Genomic DNA, 24,941 nt, shown 5'->3' with positions numbered 1-24,941 from the left:
TTGGGGAGACTGGAGAGGCAAGTCACTTCTCTGGGACTCTCCTCTGCGCGCCTTTACAGGGAAAAAAAAACCTACCCAGGTAAGCTTGCGCTACACCAGCTTCTGGGTCCACTCCGCGCTTTTTTCCCTATAAAGGCGCGCAGGAGAGTCGCGGAGATGTGACTTGACTCTCTAGTCTCCCCAATGTTCTCGAGATCGGTGGAAGTCTTCTTACTGCCGCAGCCCGGGTACGATTCCCGGGCAGAGAGGAAATTTTCAGCAGAGCTACAGGAATGAATCTACGTCTCCCTGGTGGTCTAGTGGTTAGGATTTGGCGCTTTCACCGCCGCGGCCCGGGTTCGATTCCCGGTCAGGGAAGCAGTTTTCAGCGGGTCGACGGGCTATCCAATCGTCTGAAATGCGCTGTACGGTTGTTTATTGATCTTCGTCGTTCCTGGGTGCTGCAGAGTGAAGTAGCTCGTTGTAATAGCATCCTGATGCGGATTTGTTTGCATGTGTTGGGATGATTGTTTCTGCAGCTATAAACGAGTGAACAATCCTCACTCTCTCGGCGGAGCAGGACAGTGCCTGTTTGTAGACGCGGTTACGTTTGTTTAACAGTTTAAATGTAATTTTTTGTATCCATTGCTCCCGATGTGATCTCTATAACATTGGGGAGACTGGAGAGGCAAGTCACTTCTCTGGGACTCTCCTCTGCGCGCCTTTACAGGGAAAAAAAAACCTACCCAGGTAAGCTTGCGCTACACCAGCTTCTGGGTCCACTCCGCGCTTTTTTCCCTATAAAGGCGCGCAGGAGAGTCGCGGAGATGTGACTTGACTCTCTAGTCTCCCCAATGTTCTCGAGATCGGTGGAAGTCTTCTTACTGCCGCAGCCCGGGTACGATTCCCGGGCAGAGAGGAAATTTTCAGCAGAGCTACAGGAATGAATCTACGTCTCCCTGGTGGTCTAGTGGTTAGGATTTGGCGCTTTCACCGCCGCGGCCCGGGTTCGATTCCCGGTCAGGGAAGCAGTTTTCAGCGGGTCGACGGGCTATCCAATCGTCTGAAATGCGCTGTACGGTTGTTTATTGATCTTCGTCGTTCCTGGGTGCTGCAGAGTGAAGTAGCTCGTTGTAATAGCATCCTGATGCGGATTTGTTTGCATGTGTTGGGATGATTGTTTCTGCAGCTATAAACGAGTGAACAATCCTCACTCTCTCGGCGGAGCAGGACAGTGCCTGTTTGTAGACGCGGTTACGTTTGTTTAACAGTTTAAATGTAATTTTTTGTATCCATTGCTCCCGATGTGATCTCTATAACATTGGGGAGACTGGAGAGGCAAGTCACTTCTCTGGGACTCTCCTCTGCGCGCCTTTACAGGGAAAAAAAAACCTACCCAGGTAAGCTTGCGCTACACCAGCTTCTGGGTCCACTCCGCGCTTTTTTCCCTATAAAGGCGCGCAGGAGAGTCGCGGAGATGTGACTTGACTCTCTAGTCTCCCCAATGTTCTCGAGATCGGTGGAAGTCTTCTTACTGCCGCAGCCCGGGTACGATTCCCGGGCAGAGAGGAAATTTTCAGCAGAGCTACAGGAATGAATCTACGTCTCCCTGGTGGTCTAGTGGTTAGGATTTGGCGCTTTCACCGCCGCGGCCCGGGTTCGATTCCCGGTCAGGGAAGCAGTTTTCAGCGGGTCGACGGGCTATCCAATCGTCTGAAATGCGCTGTACGGTTGTTTATTGATCTTCGTCGTTCCTGGGTGCTGCAGAGTGAAGTAGCTCGTTGTAATAGCATCCTGATGCGGATTTGTTTGCATGTGTTGGGATGATTGTTTCTGCAGCTATAAACGAGTGAACAATCCTCACTCTCTCGGCGGAGCAGGACAGTGCCTGTTTGTAGACGCGGTTACGTTTGTTTAACAGTTTAAATGTAATTTTTTGTATCCATTGCTCCCGATGTGATCTCTATAACATTGGGGAGACTGGAGAGGCAAGTCACTTCTCTGGGACTCTCCTCTGCGCGCCTTTACAGGGAAAAAAAAACCTACCCAGGTAAGCTTGCGCTACACCAGCTTCTGGGTCCACTCCGCGCTTTTTTCCCTATAAAGGCGCGCAGGAGAGTCGCGGAGATGTGACTTGACTCTCTAGTCTCCCCAATGTTCTCGAGATCGGTGGAAGTCTTCTTACTGCCGCAGCCCGGGTACGATTCCCGGGCAGAGAGGAAATTTTCAGCAGAGCTACAGGAATGAATCTACGTCTCCCTGGTGGTCTAGTGGTTAGGATTTGGCGCTTTCACCGCCGCGGCCCGGGTTCGATTCCCGGTCAGGGAAGCAGTTTTCAGCGGGTCGACGGGCTATCCAATCGTCTGAAATGCGCTGTACGGTTGTTTATTGATCTTCGTCGTTCCTGGGTGCTGCAGAGTGTAGTAGCTCGTTGTAATAGCATCCTGATGCGGATTTGTTTGCATGTGTTGGGATGATTGTTTCTGCAGCTATAAACGAGTGAACAATCCTCACTCTCTCGGCGGAGCAGGACAGTGCCTGTTTGTAGACGCGGTTACGTTTGTTTAACAGTTTAAATGTAATTTTTTGTATCCATTGCTCCCGATGTGATCTCTATAACATTGGGGAGACTGGAGAGGCAAGTCACTTCTCTGGGACTCTCCTCTGCGCGCCTTTACAGGGAAAAAAAAACCTACCCAGGTAAGCTTGCGCTACACCAGCTTCTGGGTCCACTCCGCGCTTTTTTCCCTATAAAGGCGCGCAGGAGAGTCGCGGAGATGTGACTTGACTCTCTAGTCTCCCCAATGTTCTCGAGATCGGTGGAAGTCTTCTTACTGCCGCAGCCCGGGTACGATTCCCGGGCAGAGAGGAAATTTTCAGCAGAGCTACAGGAATGAATCTACGTCTCCCTGGTGGTCTAGTGGTTAGGATTTGGCGCTTTCACCGCCGCGGCCCGGGTTCGATTCCCGGTCAGGGAAGCAGTTTTCAGCGGGTCGACGGGCTATCCAATCGTCTGAAATGCGCTGTACGGTGGTTTATTGATCTTCGTCGTTCCTGGGTGCTGCAGAGTGAAGTAGCTCGTTGTAATAGCATCCTGATGCGGATTTGTTTGCATGTGTTGGGATGATTGTTTCTGCAGCTATAAACGAGTGAACAATCCTCACTCTCTCGGCGGAGCAGGACAGTGCCTGTTTGTAGACGCGGTTACGTTTGTTTAACAGTTTAAATGTAATTTTTTGTATCCATTGCTCCCGATGTGATCTCTATAACATTGGGGAGACTGGAGAGGCAAGTCACTTCTCTGGGACTCTCCTCTGCGCGCCTTTACAGGGAAAAAAAAACCTACCCAGGTAAGCTTGCGCTACACCAGCTTCTGGGTCCACTCCGCGCTTTTTTCCCTATAAAGGCGCGCAGGAGAGTCGCGGAGATGTGACTTGACTCTCTAGTCTCCCCAATGTTCTCGAGATCGGTGGAAGTCTTCTTACTGCCGCAGCCCGGGTACGATTCCCGGGCAGAGAGGAAATTTTCAGCAGAGCTACAGGGATGAATCTACGTCTCCCTGGTGGTCTAGTGGTTAGGATTTGGCGCTTTCACCGCCGCGGCCCGGGTTCGATTCCCGGTCAGGGAAGCAGTTTTCAGCGGGTCGACGGGCTATCCAATCGTCTGAAATGCGCTGTACGGTTGTTTATTGATCTTCGTCGTTCCTGGGTGCTGCAGAGTGAAGTAGCTCGTTGTAATAGCATCCTGATGCGGATTTGTTTGCATGTGTTGGGATGATTGTTTCTGCAGCTATAAACGAGTGAACAATCCTCACTCTCTCGGCGGAGCAGGACAGTGCCTGTTTGTAGACGCGGTTACGTTTGTTTAACAGTTTAAATGTAATTTTTTGTATCCATTGCTCCCGATGTGATCTCTATAACATTGGGGAGACTGGAGAGGCAAGTCACTTCTCTGGGACTCTCCTCTGCGCGCCTTTACAGGGAAAAAAAAACCTACCCAGGTAAGCTTGCGCTACACCAGCTTCTGGGTCCACTCCGCGCTTTTTTCCCTATAAAGGCGCGCAGGAGAGTCGCGGAGATGTGACTTGACTCTCTAGTCTCCCCAATGTTCCCGAGATCGGTGGAAGTCTTCTTACTGCCGCAGCCCGGGTACGATTCCCGGGCAGAGAGGAAATTTTCAGCAGAGCTACAGGAATGAATCTACGTCTCCCTGGTGGTCTAGTGGTTAGGATTTGGCGCTTTCACCGCCGCGGCCCGGGTTCGATTCCCGGTCAGGGAAGCAGTTTTCAGCGGGTCGACGGGCTATCCAATCGTCTGAAATGCGCTGTACGGTTGTTTATTGATCTTCGTCGTTCCTGGGTGCTGCAGAGTGAAGTAGCTCGTTGTAATAGCATCCTGATGCGGATTTGTTTGCATGTGTTGGGATGATTGTTTCTGCAGCTATAAACGAGTGAACAATCCTCACTCTCTCGGCGGAGCAGGACAGTGCCTGTTTGTAGACGCGGTTACGTTTGTTTAACAGTTTAAATGTAATTTTTTGTATCCATTGCTCCCGATGTGATCTCTATAACATTGGGGAGACTGGAGAGGCAAGTCACTTCTCTGGGACTCTCCTCTGCGCGCCTTTACAGGGAAAAAAAAACCTACCCAGGTAAGCTTGCGCTACACCAGCTTCTGGGTCCACTCCGCGCTTTTTACCCTATAAAGGCGCGCAGGAGAGTCGCGGAGATGTGACTTGACTCTCTAGTCTCCCCAATGTTCTCGAGATCAGTGGAAGTCTTCTTACTGCCGCAGCCCGGGTACGATTCCCGGGCAGAGAGGAAATTTTCAGCAGAGCTACAGGAATGAATCTACGTCTCCCTGGTGGTCTAGTGGTTAGGATTTGGCGCTTTCACCGCCGCGGCCCGGGTTCGATTCCCGGTCAGGGAAGCAGTTTTCAGCGGGTCGACGGGCTATCCAATCGTCTGAAATGCGCTGTACGGTTGTTTATTGATCTTCGTCGTTCCTGGGTGCTGCAGAGTGAAGTAGCTCGTTGTAATAGCATCCTGATGCGGATTTGTTTGCATGTGTTGGGATGATTGTTTCTGCAGCTATAAACGAGTGAACAATCCTCACTCTCTCGGCGGAGCAGGACAGTGCCTGTTTGTAGACGCGGTTACGTTTGTTTAACAGTTTAAATGTAATTTTTTGTATCCATTGCTCCCGATGTGATCTCTATAACATTGGGGAGACTGGAGAGGCAAGTCACTTCTCTGGGACTCTCCTCTGCGCGCCTTTACAGGGAAAAAAAAACCTACCCAGGTAAGCTTGCGCTACACCAGCTTCTGGGTCCACTCCGCGCTTTTTTCCCTATAAAGGCGCGCAGGAGAGTCGCGGAGATGTGACTTGACTCTCTAGTCTCCCCAATGTTCTCGAGATCGGTGGAAGTCTTCTTACTGCCGCAGCCCGGGTACGATTCCCGGGCAGAGAGGAAATTTTCAGCAGAGCTACAGGAATGAATCTACGTCTCCCTGGTGGTCTAGTGGTTAGGATTTGGCGCTTTCACCGCCGCGGCCCGGGTTCGATTCCCGGTCAGGGAAGCAGTTTTCAGCGGGTCGACGGGCTATCCAATCGTCTGAAATGCGCTGTACGGTTGTTTATTGATCTTCGTCGTTGCTGGGTGCTGCAGAGTGAAGTAGCTCGTTGTAATAGCATCCTGATGCGGATTTGTTTGCATGTGTTGGGATGATTGTTTCTGCAGCTATAAACGAGTGAACAATCCTCACTCTCTCGGCGGAGCAGGACAGTGCCTGTTTGTAGACGCGGTTACGTTTGTTTAACAGTTTAAATGTAATTTTTTGTATCCATTGCTCCCGATGTGATCTCTATAACATTGGGGAGACTGGAGAGGCAAGTCACTTCTCTGGGACTCTCCTCTGCGCGCCTTTACAGGGAAAAAAAAACCTACCCAGGTAAGCTTGCGCTACACCAGCTTCTGGGTCCACTCCGCGCTTTTTTCCCTATAAAGGCGCGCAGGAGAGTCGCGGAGATGTGACTTGACTCTCTAGTCTCCCCAATGTTCTCGAGATCGGTGGAAGTCTTCTTACTGCCGCAGCCCGGGTACGATTCCCGGGCAGAGAGGAAATTTTCAGCAGAGCTACAGGAATGAATCTACGTCTCCCTGGTGGTCTAGTGGTTAGGATTTGGCGCTTTCACCGCCGCGGCCCGGGTTCGATTCCCGGTCAGGGAAGCAGTTTTCAGCGGGTCGACGGGCTATCCAATCGTCTGAAATGCGCTGTACGGTTGTTTATTGATCTTCGTCGTTCCTGGGTGCTGCAGAGTGAAGTAGCTCGTTGTAATAGCATCCTGATGCGGATTTGTTTGCATGTGTTGGGATGATTGTTTCTGCAGCTATAAACGAGTGAACAATCCTCACTCTCTCGGCGGAGCAGGACAGTGCCTGTTTGTAGACGCGGTTACGTTTGTTTAACAGTTTAAATGTAATTTTTTGTATCCATTGCTCCCGATGTGATCTCTATAACATTGGGGAGACTGGAGAGGCAAGTCACTTCTCTGGGACTCTCCTCTGCGCGCCTTTACAGGGAAAAATAAACCTACCCAGGTAAGCTTGCGCTACACCAGCTTCTGGGTCCACTCCGCGCTTTTTTCCCTATAAAGGCGCGCAGGAGAGTCGCGGAGATGTGACTTGACTCTCTAGTCTCCCCAATGTTCTCGAGATCGGTGGAAGTCTTCTTACTGCCGCAGCCCGGGTACGATTCCCGGGCAGAGAGGAAATGTTCAGCAGAGCTACAGGAATGAATCTACGTCTCCCTGGTGGTCTAGTGGTTAGGATTTGGCGCTTTCACCGCCGCGGCCCGGGTTCGATTCCCGGTCAGGGAAGCAGTTTTCAGCGGGTCGACGGGCTATCCAATCGTCTGAAATGCGCTGTACGGTTGTTTATTGATCTTCGTCGTTCCTGGGTGCTGCAGAGTGAAGTAGCTCGTTGTAATAGCATCCTGATGCGGATTTGTTTGCATGTGTTGGGATGATTGTTTCTGCAGCTATAAACGAGTGAACAATCCTCACTCTCTCGGCGGAGCAGGACAGTGCCTGTTTGTAGACGCGGTTACGTTTGTTTAACAGTTTAAATGTAATTTTTTGTATCCATTGCTCCCGATGTGATCTCTATAACATTGGGGAGACTGGAGAGGCAAGTCACTTCTCTGGGACTCTCCTCTGCGCGCCTTTACAGGGAAAAAAAAACCTACCCAGGTAAGCTTGCGCTACACCAGCTTCTGGGTCCACTCCGCGCTTTTTTCCCTATAAAGGCGCGCAGGAGAGTCGCGGAGATGTGACTTGACTCTCTAGTCTCCCCAATGTTCTCGAGATCGCATCAGGAGCAATGGATACTAAAAAAATTAAATTGTAACTGTTAAACAAACGTAACCGCGTCTACAAACAGACACTGCCAAATAGCCCTGTCCTGCTCCGCCGAGAGAGTGAGCATTGCTCACTCGTTTGTAGCTGCAGAAGTAATCACCCCAACATATGTGAACAAATCTGCATCAGGATGCTATTTCAACGAGCTACTTCACACTGCAGCACCCAGGAACGACGAAGATCAATCAATAATCTAATGTACAGCGTATTTCAGACGAATGGATAGCCCGCAGAAAACTGCTTCCCTGACCGGGAATCGAACCCGGGTCGCGGCGGTGAAGGCGCCAAATCCTAACCACAAGACTACCAGGGAGACATCGGCCCCTTCTTGTAGCTCTGCTGAAAATTGCCTCGCTGCCCGGGGATCGAACCCGGGCTGCGGCAGGAAGAAGACTTTCACCGGTACATCCATCAATGTAATTTTTTTAGTATCCATTGCTCCCGATGCGATCTCTATAACGTTGGGGAGACTAGAGAGTCAAGTCACATCTCCGGGACTCGCCTGCGCGCCTTTCTTGGAAAAAAGCGCGGAGCGGACCCGGAAGCTGGTGTAGCTCAAGCTTCCATGGGTAGGTTTTCTTTCCTATAAAGGCGCGCAGGAGAGGAACCCCAGGCACAACATGGGTAGTGCCTCCCACCCGCCCTCCTCGTCTAACCTGATAGTAAGACCCGTTGTGGTAAGCAGGTAAGAGCTGCGTTTTGCTGGTTCTATTCTTTAGACCTAGCATTTTTTAAAAGTTACTTTTAGTGGGATGGTAGTGAAGACAGTGCAATGTTCCTCTTGCGACATGTTTGAGGTGTGGGATGCCATGGTCGTCCCTGCTGATTACACTTGCAGGAAGAGCTCCTCCAAGACTGTGTTCGTGAACTGGAGCTGTAGTTGGAAGAACTTCGAATCATTCGGTAGGCAGAGGGGGTCATAGATCAGAACTTTAGGGAAGTAGTAATTCCAAAGATTGCAGACAGATGGGTGACAGTGAGGGGAACTTGGAGAAAGCAGCCAGTGCAGCGACCCCCTGCGGTCGTTCCCCTCAAGAACAAGTACACCATTTTGGATACTTGTGTGTTGGAAGACTTACCAGCGGTAAGCAATGGTGTTCAGGCCACGGCACGGAGCCTGTTCCCGTTGCTCAGAAGGGAAGGTTGGAGAAGAGCAGAGCAATAGTTATTGGGGACTCGATATTTTGTGGCCCAGAGAGGCGGTTTTGTGGGGGCGAGAGAGACTCACGATTGGTATGTTGCCTCCCAGGTGCAAGGGTAAGTGACGTCTCTGATCGTGTTTTCCGAGTCCTTAAGGGGGTGGGGGAGCAGCCCGAAGTCGTGGTCCACATTGGCCCCAACGACATAGGTAGGTAGAGGGATGAGGATGTTAGACAGGCTTTCAGGGAGCTAGGTTGGAAGCTCAGAGTTAGAACAAACAGAGTTGTTGTCTCTGGTTTGTTACCCGTGCCACGTGATAGTGAGTCGAGGAATAGTGAGAGAGAACAGTTAAATGCGTGGCTACAGGGATGGTGCAGGAGAGGGGGGATTCTGGTATCTGGATAACTGGGGTTCTTTCTGGGGAAGGTGGGACCTCTATAAACAGGATAGTCTACACCTGAACCTGAGGGGCACCAGTATCCTTGGGGGGATGTTTGCTAGGTATCTTTGGGGGAGGGGGTTTAAACTAACTCTGCAGGCGCATGGGAACCTAGACTGTAGCTTTAGGGTGCAGGACCTTGAGTGTAGGGAGATTAGGAGCTTGGCATCAATCTTGAAGGAGGGTGCCTCTAAACAGCAATGTGACATTGAAGTATGCTTCAATGCGAGAAGTATACGAAATAAGATAGGTGGACTTGCAGCGTGGGTTGGTACCTGGGATTTTGATGTTGTGGCTATTACTGCGACATGGGTAGAACCGGGACAGGATTGGGCTGTTGCAGGTTCCAGGGTTTAAATGTTTTAGTAGGGTCAGAGGTGGGGGTAAGAGAAGGGGAGGTGTGGCATTGCTTGTCAAGGATGGTATTACAGCGGTGGAAAGGACGATGGATGAACACTCGCCATCTGAGGTACGTTGGGCTAAAGTTAGAAATAGGAAAGGGGAGGACACCCTGTTAGGAGTTTTCTATAGGCGTCCTAATAGTCCTAGTGACGTAGAAGAAAGGATTGCGAGGGTGATTCAGGAGAAGAGTGAGAGTAATAGGATGGTTGTTATGGGGGACTTTAACTTTCCAGATATTGACTGGGAAAGCTATAGCTCGAGTACGTTAGATGGGTCGGTGTTTATCTATTGTGTGCAGGAGGGTTTCCTGACACAATATGTTGACAGGCCAACAAGAGGTGAGGCCGTACTGGATTTGGTTCTGGGTAACGAATCAGGCCAGGTATTAGAATTGGAGGTAGGTGGGCACTTTGGGGACAGTGACCACAATTCGGTGATTTTTACTCTGGTGATGGAGAGGGATACGTGTGCACTGCAGGGCAAGAGTTATAGCTGGGGGCAGGGAAATTATGATGCGGTGAGGCATGACTTAGGATGCGTGGCTTGGAAAAGTATGCTTCAATGGAAGGGTGCAATCGATATGTGGAGCTTGTTCAAGGAGCAACTATTGAGTGGTCCTTGATAAGTATGTACCTGTCAGGCAGGGAGGAAAACGTCGTGTGAGGGAGCCGTGGTTTAATAATGAATTGGAATCCCTTGTTAGAGCGAAGAGGGCGGCCTATGTAAAGATTAGGCGTGAAGGTTCAATTGGGGCGATTGAGAGTTATAAAGTAGCCAGGGAGGATTCAAAGAGAGAGTTAAGAGCAGCAAGGAGGGGACATGAAAAGTCCTTGGTTGGTAGGACAAGGGACAACCCAAGGGCTTTCTATAGGTATGTCAGGAATAAAAGAATGGCTCAGGTTGGAATAGGTACAGTAAAGGATAGTAGTGGGAAGTTGCACATGGAGGCCAAAGAGATTGGGGAGACACTGAATGAATACTTTTCATCAGTATTCACTCAGGAACAGGACATTGTTGCCGATGTGAATATTGAGTCACAATTAATTTTAATGGATGGCTTTGAGGTATGTAGGGAAGAGGTATTGGAAATTCTGGAAAGGATGAAAATAGATAAGTCCCCTGGGCCTGATGGCATATATCCTAGCATTCTCTGGGAAGCAAGGGAGGAGATTGCAGACCCATTGGCCTTGATTTTTATAACCTCGTTGTCTACAGGAATAGTGCCAGAAGACTGGAGGATAGTAAATGTGGTTCCCTTGTTCAAGAAGGGGAGTAGGGATAACACTAGTTCCTATAGCCGGTGAGTCTCACTTCTGTTGTGGGCAAAGTCTTAGAGAGAATTGTAAGGGATAGGATTTATGAACATCTGGATAGGAATAATGTGATCAAGGATAGTCAGCATGGTTTTGTGAAGGGCAGGTCTTGTCTCACAAACCTTATTGAATTCTTTGAGAAGGTGACTAAGGAGGTGGACGAGGGTAAAGCGGTAGATGTGGTGTATATGGATTTTAGTAAGGCGTTTGATAAGGTTCCCCATGGTTGGCGACTGCAAAAAATACGGAGGTATGGCATTGAGGGTGCGTTGGAGGTTTGTATTAGGAATTGGCTGGCTGGAAGAAGACAGAGGGTAATAGCTGATGGTAAAGGTTCATCTTGGAGTGCAGTTACTAGTGGTGTTCCGGAAGGATCTGTTTTGGGACCATTGCTGTTTGCCATTTTTATAAATGACCTGGAGGAGGGGCTAGAAGGTTGGGTGAGCAAGTTTGCGGATGATACGAAAGTCAGTGGAGTTGTTGACAGTGAGGAAGGATGTGGCAGGTTACAGTGAGATATAGTTAAGCTGCAGAGCTGGGCAGAAAGGTGGCAAATGGAGTTCAATTTTGGTTAAGAGTAACAAGAAGATGGATTACTGGGCTAATGGTTGGATACTTGGTAGTGTGGATGAGCAGAGGGATCTTGGTGGCCATGTATACAGATCTCTGAAAGTTGCCACCCATGTAAATAGTGCTGTGAAGAAGGCATATGGCGTACTAGCTTTTATTGGTAGAGGAATTGAGTTCCGGAGTCCTGAGGTCATGTTGCAGTTGTATAAGACTCTGGTGCGGCCGCATCTGGAGTATTGTGTGCAGTTTTGGTTGCCATACTATAGGAAGGGTGTGGAGGCACTGGAACGGGTGCAGAGGAGGTTTACCAGGATGTTACCTGGTATGGTAGGAAGATCGTATGAGGAAACGCTGAGGCACTTGGGGCTTTTTTCATTGGAGACAAGAAGGTTTAGGGGTGACTTGATAGAGGTGTACAAGATGATTAGGGGTTTAGATCGGGTTGGCAATGAGAACCTTTTTCCACCTAAGGAGTCAGCTATTACGAGGGGGCATAGCTTTAAATTAAGGGGTGGTAGGTATAGGACAGATGTTAGGGGTAACTTCTTGACTCAGCGAGTCATGAGTTCATGGAATGTCCTGCCAGTAGCAGTGGTGGACTCTCCCTCTTTATGGGCATTTAAACGGACATTGGATAGGCATATGGAGGATAGTAGGCTAGTGTAGGTTAGGTGGGCTTGGATCAGCGCAACATCGAGGGCCAAAGGGCCTGTACTGCGCTGTAATTTTCTATGTTCTATGTTCTATTAAGCTGCATCAGGACATTATTTCAACGAGCCACTACACACTGCAGCACAGAGAAACTGCGAAGAGCAGAAGAAAAAGATGTTTATAGTGTATTTAAGGAGAACAGGTACCTAATAAACCCAGTCCGCCGATTTCTCAATGATGCTTCCAAGTTGACTTCAAAAATTCGGTTTGTCCTTCCATTTTTTGCTATTTTATTTTGTGAGTTTTAAAAATTCCGCAATCCTCTGACTTGAGTATTGGAGTTGGTGAGTTACGTTGTGGCTGGAAAGGACACTGGAATATTGTGGAATACTTTTGGAATATTGTGTGCAATTCTGGTCTCCCTCCTATCAGAAGGATATTGTGAAATTTGAAAGGGTTCTGAAGCACCAATGAGTCCGCAGAGAGGAAAGGCCCTTCTGCTGCCGTGAGTGCGGGAAGGCCTTTAGTGATTCCTCTGCCATGCGGACGCACCAATTGGTCCACACCCGGGACGGCTGTTCTCATGCCCTGAGTGCGAGATGGCTTTCAGCAGTTCTTCCCACCTGCTGAGACACCAGTGTGTCCATACCGAGGAGAGGCCGTTCTTCTGCCCCGAATGCAGGATGGGCTTTGCTCTTTCTTCTGACCTGCTGGCCCACTGGTGGGTCCACAGGGGGGAGAGGTTGCTCAGTTGCTCTAAGTGCAGGAAGGCCTTCATCAAACCTCAGACCTGCATATGTTTGGACAGGACCACCCAGAGAAAACACACGCAGACACTGGGAGAATGTACAAACTCCTCACTGGCTGGAATCAAACCTGGGTCCCTGGTGCTGTGAGGCTGCAGTGGTAACCACTGAGGCACTACATATTGCAACCTGAAGTAGGCAAGCAGGAGGTCGGGAGAATACAGCAAGCCAGGCAGCACCAGGATGTGGAGTAGTCAGCATTTTGGGTATTAACCCTTCTTCAGGACTGAAACGTTGACTTCTCTATGAGAAACGATTTACGGACTGTTGCTGGGGGTTGGAGGGTTTGAGCTACAGGGAGAGTCTGAATAGGCTGGGGCTATTTTCACTGGAGCATCGGAGGTAGAGGAGTGACCTAATAGAGGTTACAAATTCATGAGAGGGATGGACAGGGTAAAAGACAAGGTATTTTCCCTGGGATGGAGGAGTCCAGAACTAGAGGGCATAGGTTCAGGGTGAGAGGCGAAATATATTAAAGGGACAACGTCTTCATGCAGAGGGTGGTACATATATGAAATGAGCTGCCAGAGTATATGGGTCAGGTGCTGTCAAATGAGACTAGACTAATTTAGGATATCAGGTCAGCATGGAAAAGTTGGACTGAAGGCTCTGTTTCCATGTTGTATGTGTCTCTGACTACTGGTCCTGATGTAAGTTTAAAAAAGAGTCCAAGTAACTTTGAATAGTTCAATCTTGTTGAACTCACCTCCTCAAATGTTTCAAATGACTCCCTCCGAGCGATACTGTTTAAACATGCTGAGTTGGACAAAGTATCCCATCAAGTTCAACACAAACCCAGAGTTGAAGATGTCAGAAGTCACACGATACCAAGGGGACCAAAACTGATCACAATATTCCAGGTGCAGCCTCATCAACGTTCTGTATAACTACACTATATCTTGCCAACATCTATACTCAATTTGCTAACTGATGAAGGTTTGTGTGCCTAAACCTTTCTTCACTGCCTTGTGTACCGATATTATCAGAGATATAGGATCGACTTTAAACTGATCCACAATCCTGCGACTGGGAGCACCGAAGCAGAGTAGTGCAGCGTGAGTGTGCTGGGCACATAACCCAGAGGTCGATTGGTCAAAACCATGTGATGCTATTGCTGAATGTCTCCATAAGCTGCTTTCCTTGGCAAAGGTACTCTGTTCTGTATCTTACCTTTGCATCTGCTTCCCAAAGCTTCTTCAGTGGAGGAGTGACAGTGGCAGCTGGAGCTCAGGAGCTCAACAACCCCCTGGAGCTGGAGGAAGCTCCGAGCTCCAAAAGGGGGGCCCAACTGGAGGCTGGATTTGCTCAAGGCTTGTCTCTATTAACTTATTTGAATGGTACCTACTGTATGGGGCTTTGGGTCACATTAAAACCGGAGGATCATGTCAGAGTGTTTGTTTATATTTAGCAGTTGTAGTTCGTAAAATACACTCCCTGGAGGAGCACCTTCTATGATGCCGCATTTCTTGCCTTCTGCCCTTCCCCCATTTCTTATCTCCCATCTTGATTGTATATTTTTTTGGTCAAATCTGATTTCATATTTATCAGACTTGGTATTCACTGTGTGCTATTAATTTGTTTGTTCGAATATTTTAAGTCAAAATTAATGCTGTAATTTCATTTCTGATGTCAGAGTTTGACATTGAATGTGCAGGTGTGAATACCAGTAAGTTGTGAAAATAAATCAAGAACTTGTGATTTTACAGCAAAAAGAGCAGTTTACCGCTATCAATGTCATTGTCTCATTTGAAGGGGATGAGTTGAGCCTGACCAGCAAACCGTTTCAAACAGTCACCGAATTTTATTAATATTTTCGTTATCTTCATTAAAGATAATAACTCCAGCATGCTAAAATTTAAACAATTTGTTTATAAGATTTATTTATATGTCCATTGCTCTGCCACATTGGGGAGACTGGATGCCAACTTGCAGAACATTTCAGGAAACAGCTCTAGGACTCCAAACCTAAACGACCCCACCGCCCTGTGGCTGAATACTTTAACTTCCCCTCCCACTCCGTCAAGGGCATGCAAGTCCTGTGCCGCATTCCCCTCCAAGCTCTAGCTACCTGACACTTGTAGGAAGAACACTTCATCTTCCGCCTTGGGACCCACCAACTACATGGGATCAATGTCGATTTCACCAGTTACCATATTTCTCCTCACCCTTACTCCCACATCACGCGCCTTGTCCCAGATCCAACCTTCCAAATCATCATTGGCCTCTTGAGCTGTCCTACATTTTCATCTTGCTTCCCACCTATTCGCTCCACCCTCCTGTCTTACCTCTCATGATAAATCAGCACCTCCATCGACCTATTTCATACACAGCTACCTCCCCTCCATCCCCATCCCCTTCCCAATTATCTCTCAGCCCCGTTGGACCAACCTTCATTCCTGATGAAGAACGTTTGCACTAAACTAAGACTGTGGTGAAGGAACATCCTTCATAAGAAAGAGCTCCCAATTCAGATTTATTCCCCATTTGTTCCCTCGTTCTTCTAGAAATAAGAAATGCCTTTTTCTTCCACTAGAAAGTGGTCTTACACTTTGCGGTGTCTGAAGTGTTATACCACTCCACCTTTTTACCTACCTTTTGAGAATCCTTTCAATATGTTTTTCGGACAATGGTGGCGGTGACCAAAAGCAATCATTTCACTCCTCTTCAATGCCCCATTTCTCCTCCTATGAACCACTTTTACATGTTGTCTGTGTGTATTTGGTTTTCAAAATGTAATTTGGCCATTGAAGTGAACAGGGTTAGTCTTTATCGATCGCTAGCTTTGTTTGCACTAACTGTAATTATCCACCAATTTGCTGTTTTTTTGTTCCACCAAAGCTGGAAACAATGATCTGTATTTATTTTGCACTCAGGTGTGAAAAATCATCCCAAGAATCGTCATATTATTATCGTTGATTGAAGCTATAACAGGAGGAATTGTGTGGCAGTTTGAAACTAAAATCTTGGCGGGAAAGAATGTAGATTGATGATGAAAGTCGAAAAGCAGAATCTCTGGCCACAATCTATCAGTCTGGATTAATTAAGTGGTGGCTCTTCAAAGCCATCACCTCAACCACCAAGAGCAGGTAAGTGTGAACACAGCATTCCAACTGTGAAATATATCGCATTGCTTCTTTGTTTTTGATCAAAAACCTGGAACTCGCTCCTGAACATTATTGCAGACCAAATCATAATGTGAAGCAATTTAAGTGGCAGCTCAGCGCCACATTTTCAAGGACAGTTTGGGAAGGGTTGTTGGCAGACCCAATGATATTCACATCTCGTGAAATAATAAGCAAAGAGGCATGGATAGAGAATTGGTTAACCAATGATACAATTGGGATAAGGGGCATGTTCAGGATAGTAATTGTAACAAGTTGTGTGCCACAGGGATCAGTGATGGGGCCAAAAGTATTTACAAAAGAAATATGAATTACTTGGATAAGTAAAGTGAATGCACTATTGCCAAGATTGCAGAAGAGATGGGTGGTGAGAAGACATGAAATATCTGCAGAGGGATATAGACTGGTTAAGGAAATGAGCAAATCCTTGGCAGATGGAATAGAATGTGGGGAAATGTGGTTGCGCACTTTGGCAGGAGGAAAAGTGTTGAATGTTAAATGGAGAAAGCTGGTGAATAGAGAGATTTGAAAGCCCATATCCATGCATCTCTTCAGCCACGTTCAGTGAGTAATAGGGAAGGCAAATGGGAGGTTGGCTTTTAAATTGGGTATAAAAGTAGGGAGGTTATAGTGAACCTATGTCAGGCACCAGTCACGCCACAACTGAACACTCGAAGGGTCCTTTACGTAAGGAAAGATTCCAGAGAAGGTTGACAAGGATGACATCAGGGATGGAAAGAATATCATATGAAGAGAAGTGAATAGGTTGGGCCTGTACTTATTCGAAGTTAGAAGATTTAAAGGTAACCTTATTTTCACATAAAAGATTCTGAGGAGACTTGACAGGCTTGATGTGGAAAAGTTTACCTTTGTGGGTGAATATAGCACCAGAGGGAAAAACCTGCAAATGAGGGATTGCATGTTGAAGACACATAGGAATTTTTACTGAGGGCAGTAAATCTGTGGAACATGTTACTCCAGAGGCCTGTTGAGCATGGGTCGTTAAGTACATTCAAGGCTGTCAGATTTTGTTTAACTAGTGAGGGAATTGAGGATTATGGGGAAATGGCAGGAAAGTGGAGTTGATGTTTACCACAGCTAACGTGATCCGAATAAATGGCAGAATTGATTCAAGTAATAAAGGAGAAAAGGATACAACTGGCAACTACAGGTCAGTGTTGGAAAATTAGAGATTGTACGGAGTTGGTGGAATTATGGCATTGTTACTGGATTTAACACCGGGAGTTTCAAATTGATGCTGCTATGTCCCCAATGCACTTTGGAATCAATTAATATATCTGGAATATAAAGTTTATCGCTGTTTTTGTGATCTTGCATTTGATATAAGGACCTATCTTGTTAAGGAAGGAAATCTTTTGTCCTTACCCAGTTAGGAGATTGTGTTACTCTGATCCACAGTAATGTGATTAACTCGTAACTGCTCTTTGAAATGGCAATTCATTTTTCTGGGAGGTAAAGTGCCACATCCCATGAATGAATAAAGGAAAATATTCAGCAGAAAATTGTCACTGAAGTGGAGATTGTGATCTAGTGATAATGGTTGAGTAAACCAGAGATCTTGGTCTTCTGAGAACAAAAAAATCAAATCCCATCATGGCAGCTAATGGAATTTATGTCCAACTAATAAAAAGTTCTGAAAGTGAGAGTTTGTCTCAGTACTGGACACCAGGGAACCATTATTGATAAAAACAATGAACTGCTGATTTTGGAGATTGGAAACAAAAGGCACAATTCCTGGGGCATCGAAGCAGATCTGGACCATCTGTGGAGAGAAAACAGTTAGTGTTTTGAATCCAGTCACTTTTGAAGGGCCACTGTACACAAAACATTACCACGAATCTCTTTCGAGAGACTGACAGAACTGTTCTGTGTCACCAGCCATTATTGATTGAATGTTGTGAAATTATTCCTTTCTGGAGGAAAATCTACCATTCATCAACCCTGTGCGTGCACAGGGACCATGTGATTCCAGACCTACTACAGTGTGGGGCTGACTCTCAGTTGCCTTCTAGTATGTAGTCAATTACTCGGACCAAGGGACATGAGGGACGGTGAGAAAATGTTGCACATACTTGCAACAATCACATGCCACAATTTCTTTTTACAAGAAAAGCATCGGTTAATGAAGGACGGCCAAGACAAGTTGCTATGGGAAGGTCATGCCCAACTGATTTGATTTCCTTGTAGTAATACCATAATTGTAAGTATTTTTAAAAATCTTCTTCAGAGGTTACACCACTGTAGGAATACTGTATGCATTTCTGGCTGTCTGCTAGGGGAAGGATGTTGTGAAATTTGAAAGGGTTCAGAAAAGATTTACAAGGACGCTACCAAGGTTGCAGAGTTTGAGCGAGGAAAGGGCTGAACAGACTGGGGCTATTTTTCCTGGAGCTTTGGAGGCTAAGGGGTGACTTGATAGAAGTTCATAAACATCGAAACTTAGAAAAATGCAGCCCAGTACAGGCCCTTTGGCCCTCGATATTGCGCCGATCCAAGCCCACCTAACCTACACTAGCCCACTATTCTCCATATGCCTATCCAATGCCCGTTTAAATACTCATAAAGAGGGAGAGTCCACCACTGCTACTGCCAGGGCATTCCATGAACTCACGATTCACTGAGTAAATAATCTACCCCTAACATTTCTCCTATACCTACCTCCCCTTAATTTAAAGCTATGCCCCCTCGTAATAGCTGACTCCATACGTAGAAAAATGTTCTCATTGTCAACCCTATCTAAACTCCTAATCATCTTGTACACCTCTATCAAGTCACCCTTAAATCTTCTTTTCTCCAATGAAAACAGCCCCAAGTGCCTCAGCCTTTCCTCATACGATCTTCCTACCATACTAGGCAACATTATGACAAACCTCCTCTGCACCCGTTCCAGTGTCTCCACATCCTTCCTCTAGTATGGCGATCCAAACTGCACACAATACTCCAGATGCTGCCGCACCAGAGTCTTATACGACTGCATCATGACCTCAGGACTCCGGAACTCAATTCCTCTACCAATAAAAGCCAGTACGCCATATGCCTTCTTCACAGGACTATTTACCTGGGTGGCAACTTTCAGAGATCTGTGTACGTGGACACCAAGATCCCTCTGCTCATCCACACGACCAAGTATCCCACCATTAGCCCAGTACTCCATCTTCTTGTTACTCTTACCAAAGTGAATCACTTCACACTTACCTACATTGAACTCCATTTGCCACCTTTCTGGCCAGCTCTGCAGCTTATCTATATCCCGCTGTAACATTCCACATCCTTCCTCACTGTCAACAACTGCACCGACTTTCGTATCATCTGCAAACCTGCTCACTCAACCTTTTAGCCCCTCCTCCAGGTCATTTATGAAAATGACAAACAGCAATGGTCCCAAAACAGATCCTTGCGGAACACCGCTAGTAACTGCACTCCAAGATGACCCTTTACCATCAATTACTGCCCTCTGTCTTCGTCCAGCCAGCCAATTCCTAATCCAAACCTCTAACACACCCTCAATGCCATACCTCTGTATTTTTTGCAGTAACCTACCATGGGGAACCTTATCAAATGCCTTACTAAAATCCATATACGCCACATTTACCGCTTTACCCTCGTCCACTCCTTCGTCACCTTCTCAAAGAATTCAATAAGGTTTGTGAGGCACGATCTGCCCTTCACAAAACCATGCTGACTATCCTTGATCACATTATTCCTATCCAGATGTTCATAAATCCTATCCCTTACAATTCTCTCTAAGATTTTGCCCACAACAGAAGTGAGAGTCACAGGCCGATAGTTAGTAGGGTTATCCCTGCTCCTCTTCTTGAACAAGGGTACCACATTTGCTATCCTCCAATCTTCTGGCACAATTCCTGTAAACAACGAGGACATAAAAATCAAGGCCAATGGCACTGTAATCTCCTCCCTTGCTTCCCAGAGAATCCTAGGGTAAACGCCATCAGGCCCAGGGGACTTATCTATTTTCACCCTTTCCAGAATTTCCAACACCTCTTCCCTACATACCTCAAAGCCATCCATTCTAATTAATTGTGACTCAATATTCACGTCGGCAGCAATGTCCTGTTCCTGAGTGAATACTGACGAAAAGTATTCATTCAGTGTCTCTCCAACAGTGAATACTGACGAAAAGTATTCATTCCCTATCATGCCCCTCATAAAATTATGAGGGCATGGATTGGGTAAACAGGAATGGTCTTTTCCTGGGGGTGGGGGAGATTCAAAACGTAGAGTGCATAGATTAAGTTTAATAGCAAATGGAATTTATTATAGATAACCGTGAGGTCTCTCAGTTTGGATAGTCTAATCAAGGTAGGAGTTTTATGGTGAATGGTTGGACCTGTAGTGGAACAGAGGGATCTTGGAGTAGGTTCACTGAAAGTGGAATCATAGGTAAAAATATTTCGGCTCACTGGTCTTCATCAGTTAGAACGCTGAGTATAGAAGTTGGGAATTTATGTTGCAGCTATACAGAATGTTGGTGAGGCTGCACTTGGAGTATGAAATAGATTCCGTACTATATTGAAGGCAGGAAAGAATAACAAACATATACTGATTAGAGAGCCTTAAATTATGTATCTAAGTAAGATAGTGAATTAGAGTAGATATAAGTACCAAACCATAATGTTCTTCCAACAAGCTCCGAATCTGTTTCATTTGCAGTATTTCGAACCAAGAGATCTAGGGGAGCACGTTCATAGTTCCAAGAAAGTGGAGTTACAGGTTGACAGGGTGGTGAAGAAGTCTTTCAGCCTGCTTCCATTCATCAGCGAAAGTATTCAGCATAGGAGTTGGGACATCTTGTTTCAGCTGTCACACATGCCACACAACACAAGGTGTGACCCTGCCCTTCTCTGACTGACCATCCCTTTGAATATCAGGGGGAAGACACTCCTATAATTGTGATGTTCAGGAAATATGCCTTACTTCAACAAAAATGTGCTGGACTCACAGATGTTTGGACAGAGAAAGGAAGTTGCAATCTGGGGTGAAGCTCAGTCTTCATTCAGAAAGAAAGGAACGGCAATAGCTTCAGAAGCTCATAGTCCAACTTGCGCATTCAGACAATGGAGGAGCTCTGATTGGCAAGAGGACCCGGAAAATTCTAGTCCTTCAGGACTCCCCATTGTTCAATCCCCAGTCACGGCACTGCCTGGACTGGGTGACGCGAGCGATGGGAGACGGTTAGCCTGGAAATGCAGGAATGTCACTGCCAAACACCGCGAATCCAATTGGCTACCTAAGGTGTGGCACGCGCACGTGCACAAACACACACACACACACACACACACATACACACATTGTGGACATCACAATGTAAACGTCATCCAATGAGCTTCAGAGGGAAATTGTCTCTTCTGGACAACATCTGTCAGCAAAGCAATGTTTTCCCCTTTCCATTCCTCATCCTGGGAGGGAGAGAGAAGGGGGGAAGCACTGTTCACTTGCAGCAACTGGAGGCAGAGAGTATGAATCCAAACAGGGCGCAGACTCTCAAACGTCAGTTTCAGTCGGCTTCTTCTGGAATATTGTGTGCAATTCTGGTCTCCCTCTAATAGGAAGAATGTTGTGAAACTTGAAAGGATTCTGAAAAGGTTCATAAGGATGTTGCCAAGGTAAAAGGGTTTGAACCACAGTGAGAGGCTGAATAGGATGGGGCTGTTTTCCTTAGAGCGTCGCAGGCTGAGTGATTTTTTTAAAGAAGAGGTTTATAAAAACATGAGGGGCGCGGATGGGGTGAATAGACAAAGATTTTTCCCTGGGATAGGGGGAGTGCAGAACTAGAGGGCATAGGTTGAGGGCGAGAGCGGAAACATTTTAAAGGGACCTTGCAGTCAACCTTTTCATGCAGAGGGTTGTGCGTGTATGGAATGAGATGCCAGATGAAATGGTGGAGCCTTGTGGAGGCATCTGGATGGATATTTGAATAGGAAGGATTTAAAGGGATATGGGCCAAATGCTGGCAAACGGGACAAGATTAATTTTGGATATATGGTCGGCTTCGACAATTTAAATTGAAGGGTCTGTTTCTGTGCTTTACGTCTCTGACTCTATGAATGGTGAAAAATATTGGTGTTCGTCGAAACATTTAAGCAACAGAAAATTATAAGCAGGTAAAGACAAGCCTCATGTCATTGATCCATGAATCCTGGTGTAGTATTAATGTGGTCAGTATGACATGGAAGGAGTCCAAAACGACGGCTCTTTTACAAAAATTCACACATAAGTCCGAGTCTTCTGGGAATCTAAGACAACCGTGCATTAATATAAGATAGATAAGTCTGGCGTACATGGTACATATTTGATGGAATGTTTGTGGTTCTAAAAGCCTGATTTGCAGTTGTTTCTGGGCTCGTAATGTTATACTGCAGCATATTGTATATCTTCAATAAGAACGTGAATACCGCATGATAGATGTCCATGCAGCAACTCTTCATGGAGTATGCAATCCACCACATTACCCAGTTGGTAGACATTTACATAAAGATCAGCCCAAAGAACTTGGTTATTAAGAGAGGAAAGAATGTTTAGGGTGTAGGTTTGCTCGTTGAACTGTAGGTTTGATATCCAGGAAAGAATGTTCCAAAGAAACTAGAATTATTTGTTCTGATTATTTGTGGGCGGCACGGTGGCACAGTGGTTAGCACTGCTGCCTCACAGCGCCTGAGACCCGGGTTCAGTTCCCGACTCAGGCGACTGACTGTGTGGAGTTTGCACGTTCTCCCCGTGTCAGCGTGGGTTTCCTCCGGGTGCTCCGGTTTCATCCCACAGTCCAAAGATGTGCGGGTTAGGTGAATTGGCCATGCTAAATTGCCCGTAGTGTTAGGTAAGGAGTAAATGTAGGGGTATGTAGGGGTATGGGTGGGTTTCGCTTCGGCGGGTCGGTGTGGACTTGTTGGGCCGAAGGACCTGTTTCCACACTGTAAGTCTAATCTAATCTAATCTCTTGTGGACTGACAGCAATGGACGTTGCAATCTCTTTTCACGGGAATATTATAAGAGAAGAATTTGGAGGTAGAAATCTCAGACCAAACATCACATCAAAGTCTGACAGTACTTTGACTCGCCAGGACTTGGATATTGATGGCCTTGGCAACAAGGATGAGGCGGTCTGTCTGTTTAGTAAGGTTGTAAATGTCCGTGTGACTGGAAACTCAGAGTCTCACATACTCAGAGTCCCACACACCAGAGTAGTGACTGGATCATGCTCTACTGGCTGAATGAGAGTGTTCCAATTATCAGAGGGTTCACCAGTAATATCATACACATGCTGTAAGTGTGAGCGAGTTTTCAACTGATCGTTGAACCTGGAGAAAGACGAGGACACCTGCACCATGGAGAAACCGTGGAAATGCAGGGAGTGTAAAGACGGTTTCCCTTCCCCGCCTGCACTGGACATTCATCAGTATTTGCACACCATGCAGCGGCCATTCACCTGCACTCAGTGCTGGAAAGGCTTCACTCAGTCGCATCACCTCCTGGTCCACACCAGGGAGAAACCGTTCATCTGCCCCATATGCTGAAGCAGAGGAATGACATTTTTTTTAAAAATCCTGGATTGAGCTGCAGGTATACCTGAAATAGATACATTTGTCTCTGTCCCATTGAGTCTCCAGCACAGGGCCAGGCCGGGCAGCACAACTGGACTCTGTCAGTGTTTATTCTCCACCTGAGCCTCCACCCACCCCTCTTCATTGCCTCCCATCTCCACTCCATCAGCATAAAGGTATCCCCCACTTTTCGAAAATTAACTTTACACTACTTGACTTTTACAAAAGACCTACATTTATACCTGTTCTCACAAACCGAAAGAAATCCCAAGAGGATTTTTGCTTTTACAAAGAAAGGCAAAATCTAAATTAATTCATGGTAATTGTTTCTTCACTTTACTCCATGGCAGCTTATGAAAGTTTTCATAGGAATGCTCTACGTTCAGATAGTGGGGGAAACCTGTAGTGGGATGGCCTGGTGGCTCAGTGGTTAGCACTGCTGCCTCACAGCACCAAGGGCCCAGGATCAATTTCTGTGGAGTTTGCGCACTCTCCCCGTGTTTGCGTAGGTTTCCCCTCACAATCCAAAGAAGTGCAGATCAGGTGAATTGGTCATGCTTAATTGCCCATAGTATGAGATGCATTAGTCAGGGATAAACATAGAATAGGGGAATTAGTCTGGCTGGGTTACTCTTCCAAGGGTTGGTGTAGACTTGGTGGGCCGAAGAGTTTGTTTCCATACTGTAGGGAATCTAACACAGTGAACCTGCTGTTTATTTCCCATGTGTGGTTTCTGTTCCTCTGCAACCAGAAGCTCAAGGCCTTTTGTTTCGAGCAGAACAGAGATGCTCAGCGAAGCAGAAATCCAGTGTATGCTTCATGCTACTTTGGGGAAACCACACTGTGAGCAGCGAATGCAGTAACGAGGTTGTGGCAAATGTGCAGGTTTGAGCCCTTGGATATTCAGGAGGGAGCAGGTAACGGGGCAAATGTTACACATTCGGCGGTTGCAGGGGAAAGTGCCTTGGGGCAAGGGGAGGTGGGTGTGGGGTATTGAGAGTGAAGGAAGGGTGGACCCGAGGTGTAACCCTGCCCATTTACCTCCTCATATATAAATCCGTGAAGTTGAAAGAACATTCCATAGAATGATTCAGTACCACGTGACTCATGAACTAATTCGTATTCATGTTCCGGGGCCAGCATCATTATTGTGTCACAGCAGCTGCAGGCCATCACCGCGGGCTCGCCCTATGACGTCATGGTGCGGCTGGAAGCCCCGGGACAGTTTGTCAAAGAAACCTCCCTGTGGGTCAGGGCAGCCCTGCATCGGGAAGCACTGGGATAGCCAACCACTATCAGTTAACATGGGGAACACATCTCCACATTACGCAAGCTCGAGGCAAATGTCCCTTCCTTCTACTTAAAGTTCAAGAGCCCTCAAACCGAAATTCCCCAGGTAAGTTTGGAAGAATTTCTTCCAGGTGTTCGCTAAATATATCTATGAGCACTTTGTAAAGTTTGAACATTGTGAGTGTTGACATTTTGTACTTTTGAGCGAAATCAGTTTATGTTAAATATTTC

General features: G+C 46.8%; 11 non-coding genes across 11 annotated transcripts; all 11 read left to right on the top strand.

The window, feature by feature from the left end:
* Positions 1–285: 285 nt before the first annotated feature.
* On the top strand, positions 286–357 carry trnae-uuc (transfer RNA glutamic acid (anticodon UUC)). The gene has a single exon. It is a non-coding gene; the product is annotated as a tRNA-Glu (tRNA).
* A 578-nt stretch (positions 358–935) lies between these two features.
* On the top strand, positions 936–1,007 carry trnae-uuc (transfer RNA glutamic acid (anticodon UUC)). The gene has a single exon. It is a non-coding gene; the product is annotated as a tRNA-Glu (tRNA).
* A 578-nt stretch (positions 1,008–1,585) lies between these two features.
* trnae-uuc (transfer RNA glutamic acid (anticodon UUC)) lies at positions 1,586–1,657 on the top strand. The gene has a single exon. It is a non-coding gene; the product is annotated as a tRNA-Glu (tRNA).
* A 578-nt stretch (positions 1,658–2,235) lies between these two features.
* Positions 2,236–2,307, top strand: trnae-uuc (transfer RNA glutamic acid (anticodon UUC)). Its single transcript has one exon. It is a non-coding gene; the product is annotated as a tRNA-Glu (tRNA).
* Positions 2,308–2,885: 578 nt separating this feature from the next.
* On the top strand, positions 2,886–2,957 carry trnae-uuc (transfer RNA glutamic acid (anticodon UUC)). Its single transcript has one exon. It is a non-coding gene; the product is annotated as a tRNA-Glu (tRNA).
* Positions 2,958–3,535: 578 nt separating this feature from the next.
* Positions 3,536–3,607, top strand: trnae-uuc (transfer RNA glutamic acid (anticodon UUC)). The gene has a single exon. It is a non-coding gene; the product is annotated as a tRNA-Glu (tRNA).
* Positions 3,608–4,185: 578 nt separating this feature from the next.
* On the top strand, positions 4,186–4,257 carry trnae-uuc (transfer RNA glutamic acid (anticodon UUC)). The gene has a single exon. It is a non-coding gene; the product is annotated as a tRNA-Glu (tRNA).
* A 578-nt stretch (positions 4,258–4,835) lies between these two features.
* On the top strand, positions 4,836–4,907 carry trnae-uuc (transfer RNA glutamic acid (anticodon UUC)). The gene has a single exon. It is a non-coding gene; the product is annotated as a tRNA-Glu (tRNA).
* Positions 4,908–5,485: 578 nt separating this feature from the next.
* trnae-uuc (transfer RNA glutamic acid (anticodon UUC)) lies at positions 5,486–5,557 on the top strand. The gene has a single exon. It is a non-coding gene; the product is annotated as a tRNA-Glu (tRNA).
* A 578-nt stretch (positions 5,558–6,135) lies between these two features.
* trnae-uuc (transfer RNA glutamic acid (anticodon UUC)) lies at positions 6,136–6,207 on the top strand. The gene has a single exon. It is a non-coding gene; the product is annotated as a tRNA-Glu (tRNA).
* Positions 6,208–6,785: 578 nt separating this feature from the next.
* Positions 6,786–6,857, top strand: trnae-uuc (transfer RNA glutamic acid (anticodon UUC)). Its single transcript has one exon. It is a non-coding gene; the product is annotated as a tRNA-Glu (tRNA).
* Positions 6,858–24,941: the final 18,084 nt, after the last annotated feature.

This window comes from Hemiscyllium ocellatum, assembly GCF_020745735.1.
Source record: "Hemiscyllium ocellatum isolate sHemOce1 chromosome 27 unlocalized genomic scaffold, sHemOce1.pat.X.cur. SUPER_27_unloc_10, whole genome shotgun sequence".
In the NCBI taxonomy this organism is placed as follows: domain Eukaryota; kingdom Metazoa; phylum Chordata; class Chondrichthyes; order Orectolobiformes; family Hemiscylliidae; genus Hemiscyllium; species Hemiscyllium ocellatum.
The sequence above is the reverse complement of the archived record's forward strand: the minus strand, read 5'-3'. Positions and strand labels throughout refer to the sequence as shown.